The sequence below is a fragment of the Equus asinus genome, chromosome 22, assembly GCF_041296235.1.
Source record: "Equus asinus isolate D_3611 breed Donkey chromosome 22, EquAss-T2T_v2, whole genome shotgun sequence".
Taxonomy (NCBI): domain Eukaryota; kingdom Metazoa; phylum Chordata; class Mammalia; order Perissodactyla; family Equidae; genus Equus; species Equus asinus.
In genome coordinates this window covers 37,512,331-37,517,130 of record NC_091811.1, presented here as the reverse complement: position 1 = coordinate 37,517,130, position 4,800 = coordinate 37,512,331, and the positions used below count along the sequence as shown (strand labels likewise).

Here is a 4,800-nt window from a genome sequence, read left to right as displayed (position 1 = left end):
TACATAATTTTTCCAAATTATGAAGCATTGTGCCCAAGACAAGCAGATAGAAAGGGCCTAGAACCAAATGTACCCGGTCTTAGAGCTCACACGAAGTGACAAGAGAACAGTACTTTCATTTTTGTTTTTCCACTCACCCAGAAAGGCAGTGTGGTGTCGGGGAAGAATCGGGATTTAATCCTGTCTCTGCTACTGGTGTTTCATGTCCTTGGGAAAAAAAAAAAAATTATGCAACTACTTTTTGTCTCACTTTCCTCATCTATAAATGGGAAGCCAGACTCTAAAACTCTGAGTTTGTATTCTTGGGGATTTAATTATTATGACTCAAATATGAGAGATATAAATGAAAAAAGGAAGAATGTACAGGATAGTGATAAAGAGATGGAAAGACAACTGGAAAAGTAAGCATCTTCAATCTTTTGATAAAGGCTTCCTTCCCCTTTGTAACTTGATAGTCCTCAGGAACTCTCTGGCTCCCAGAGGGAGTGAATCAAGGGTGTGTGTGGGGGAAGTTATACAGGCAACTTAAATGTTTTCCCAGAACCCGTGGAGAGTCAATGCAGCCCTGCTTGTTGGATGTGGCCGGTTTCTCTCATGAACATTTATCACTTTTTCAGTGCATACACAAATATTAAATTCTCTATTTCTCTAGCATCCAGAAAAATTTAAGAACTTAAGTTTGATTCAAAATCAAACCCAGATTAAACTAATATTTTGTAATCAAGCACCTCTACCTGGGCTGATACTGATTCTGGTGTGGACTTAAACAGCTTTACGGTTGCCAGGGACATCTTACCAGGAGTGTATTAAAAAATAAAATAATGCACTGGCTTTGCAGTATGAAAGCAGAGTCCATAAACCACAATATCTCTCTGTGAGGAAATAGACTTCCTGTCTGCTATTTTTTTATGTGCCCAATTAAGTGCAGATTTTTGGCTGCGTGAGCAACATAACTGCAGCGTTTTTTCCAGAAAAACCAAGAAATGAACTAAAAAACTAAACAAGAAAAAGTCTTATAAGAAGATGATCTGATAAGTGTTGGGAGATAATATTTTTTTCTCATTTTATACCTGATATCTTCTAAACTGGATATGACCAACCTCGAACAGAACGACTTTAGATCATATTTCTAATGTGCTGGCAGCTCCCCATCCCAGAAGGATTTTCACTGAGTAAGGTGAGTATGTTTCAAGGCCTTATATGGAATAAAATAGCAAGGCATTAAGGCAGGGTGGGTGGTTCAGCGAGTTGGGTGTCTGAGAATCAAAAATCTAAGTTCACTGAGATTCTTTGATGAAAAACAGGGGCTGGATGACCTGGTTCAAAAGAAATAAGAACCTGGCTGAAACCTAGTTACCAAAATAAAATTGAACCTGAACATGTGAGGTCTAAAACATTCCTAGATTTTAATTTTAGTACTGAGTTAAACACACCTGGGCACTTCCTAGTTTAGGCCAGAAAGGCTAGAATCCTGTGAGAAAGTCTGATTTGGAAGACAGCGCCAATAAAGTAATGAAGCTTTGCTCATATTCTCCCTGCTGCCTCGGAGCGACCCAGAGAGCTTTAAGTAAGCTTACACAGCCTCCTCAGATCCGGACAAAAGATCAAGTGGTTTCAGTGAGGTCAATTTTTTTCCTGTAAGTAGTCATCAAAGAAGGTACCTCGGTGCTAGAGTTGCGATCAGCACCAGTCTTGAAGACATAGCCAGTTTGGGCAGCACTTAGTGTCAGCGTTTCTTTGTTTACCTTGCAGAAATAAAGGGCAACAATGTTTTTAGGGAGAAGCCCAAATCAGCTGGAAATACCTTTGCTCTTATGTGAGGGTTCCAGAGTTCTTCCCAGAGCAACTCTCTCAGGTAAACAGATTCGATATTATCTGAGCTTTCGGCTTCTCTGCTCTGGTTACCAGATTTCTAAATTGACATTAGTATCAAGATACAGGATACATTAAAGGTTTAATTTGCTTAGTCTTTTTGCTCTGCGTAAAAAATACCTAAGATTTTCCTCTATGACTCTCTGGATCTAGTCCTTAGCTTAGTTTTAACTCAATCCAATATCCCTAAAATGTTACTATTGGCTTGGGCAAGCTACTCATCTTCTACCTTCATTTTCCTCACCTATTAAATTTGTTAGGAAATGTGTGCTGTACTACCTACTTTATACTGATGGTGATGGCAAATCAGATTATATAGTTAAAAATGATTTAAGAGCTTCCAGAGGAAAAAGAAAAAATCATGAGCCTTTACATGTGTAAAAGTCAGCCCCACAGTGAATCCAAACCACAATTGTTGTTTTCAAAATAGCGATTATAAATAGGGAAGCAAAATAAAAACATGTGCTTCGGTGTAGAGTGGTATGTGAATTCAATTCATTTGTAGGTTCAATGGAAAATGCTGACTTATAAGAAGGGGGAAAACAACAAGCTCAGTGCCCGAGCTGTAGTGTCGATTGGTAGGTCTATGTTGGCAATTAACGAGTTGTGGCAATTCTGACAATGTTATTGTATGGTTATATGTAAATGTGTTTTACTCCACTTCTTGTCATTTAAAGGTTCAGTATAAGCTCTGGTTTGAGTCCTGGTTTGAAATGTAAGTGATATCGAATGTGAAATAAGCTTGTTAAACTTCGAATCACACCCTCTCAGGAGGCTGCATGCTTTGTGAACCACTACATAGCTGTTCAAAAAGTGCCCTCCTAATGAGGCCAATTCTGACTAATGTGTATTCCAAGAATAATACTTGACCAAAATTGAATGCAATTCTCTTGTACTTATTATAATTTTCTATGACAGAGAGCAGAGGCTAAATTCGGTGAAAGTATTGTTTTTCTTCTAAGCTTGGGTCTGCCAAAATTTGTTTTTATTTCTCCCTCCATCCCCCCCACCCCCAGTCATCCCTTTTGGAAGGATGTGGTGATCATAACCAACTGGGAAACTTGCTGGCCTCTGCGTAGTGCCGATTTTCACCACTTTTCCTCACCGCTTAAGATAGATTTTGGGTACGGAATGGAAATATTCCCAAATGGAAGAATCATTAGCAGCAGCAATGTCAAGAGTAGCCTTGAAATGAGGCATCTGATATTCCATATGTATAGTGCACTTATCACACAGACAATGTAAAAGCCATTTGAGGTCTGTAACTTCCTTTTCAACACAGAAGGAAATGTGGCAGTGAATCAAATTGATACAGGAATCTTAAATATGTGTGGTCACACAAAGTTAGAGAAGATTATAAATTCAGCATTAGAAACCAAAAGAAAAAAAATAAGCCACAGGTAGTATTCTCATATTATATTTGTTTGAGCTGTCAGGACAAAATACTAGAGAGAAATATTTTTATGACATGGAAACTAAGATCTGCTTTCCAAAGTTATTTTCCACTAACTTAAAGCTATGTATCATTGTGTGAATCTAAAGATCCCTACCCTTGCAGAATTGAACATTTATCTTATAACTGGCGAAAGGATGCCTATCTCAAATGTGCATGCATGCATGGTAATGATGGGGTCTAGTCCCTGAAATCATGCTCGGGAAGCAGGACTCGCCTTCCAGCCTCCAGAATCATGATGTTTTGCCATATACGCATGATGGATCCTGGGAAGATGCCAAAATCCCTCACTTCCTCAGATACAGAGGGAAAAGGGGTTCTATCACAAGGCAAGCTACTCTAGATTACTTTAGTAAGAGTGTTTTCTCTTTACTTTTTTTACTCTCAGAATGGTAAAGACACCAACTCCCTTTGTGAATTAAAGGGGTAGTGAGGTTCTAGAGAAGGATGGTGCTTCCAGGGGGATGGACCACAAGTCTTCACAGGTCTGGAGTATGTTTACCTTGAAGGTAAGGCCTACAGTCTAGACTCCAAACACACAGTGCACCTCACTGTGTGTGTGTTTATTTGTTTGGTTTGTGTGTATTTGTGTGTGTGTGTGTGTGTGTGTGTGTGTGAGGAAGATTGGCCCTGAGCTAACATCCGTGCCCATCTTCCTCTGCCTTGTACATAGGATGCCGCCACAGCATGGCTTGATGAGCGGTGCATGGGTCCACGCCTGTGACCTGAACCTGTGAACCCCGGGCCGCCAAAGTGCAATGTGAGAACTTAACCACTAAGCCACTGGACTGACCCCATATTTGTTTGTTTGTTAAGAAATGAGAATGGATAATAGAGTTCACTGGAAACTGTAATGCGGGGATTCAGTAAATTTACTCGTTTTTCCACCAAAGCTCCTGCATGCTTTTCCTTGCCTTCCCCATGACCTTTAGCCAGGGTTCCCAAATGACCTCCTGAAGCAAATCTTTACATTTTAAAAACATCCCTGTGTTTTGTATGTAGTTATGTGGACGCTGCCATATGCTCAACCTATTCTTACCATTGGACTTCGCTTCCCAGATACAGAGAATAAAGCAGGTGTCCACTCCTTCCTCTTCTGATGTATCTTCCCTTTATAGGGCTTTTTGATGCAAGCACCAGAGCACATGTGACTCCTGACACACCCCCCTCCCTGCATGGGCCCACAGGAAAGCTTTAAGGAGCTGGGAAGAATGTGTCATGCACTCGCCATGGCTGCTGACACACTTGCTTTGTCCTGATGCCTTGAGAAACCTCTCGTCCACTCAGGATTGAGGGTACAAGCAGAACCATAGGCCATTCAGGGCTATGGCCCCCAGGACACCAGGGCAGAATTTTTAGAGATTCCTTCAAACATGGACACTCTTGTTGGCAACAGTGTTGGAGGAGGGTGACTGTGGTCCAAAAATATTTATCAACAAGAGGAAACTGATGACAGCTAACCTTTATTCAGGGCC

General features: G+C 40.6%; 1 long non-coding RNA gene across 1 annotated transcript; it reads left to right on the top strand.

The window, feature by feature from the left end:
* The first annotated feature begins 378 nt into the window (after nucleotides 1-378).
* LOC123287843 (uncharacterized) lies at nucleotides 379-4,214 on the top strand. Its single transcript, XR_006531217.2, has 3 exons — nucleotides 379-1,177; nucleotides 3,714-3,834; nucleotides 3,999-4,214. It is a non-coding gene; the product is annotated as an uncharacterized lncRNA (long non-coding RNA).
* The last annotated feature ends 586 nt before the right edge of the window (nucleotides 4,215-4,800 follow it).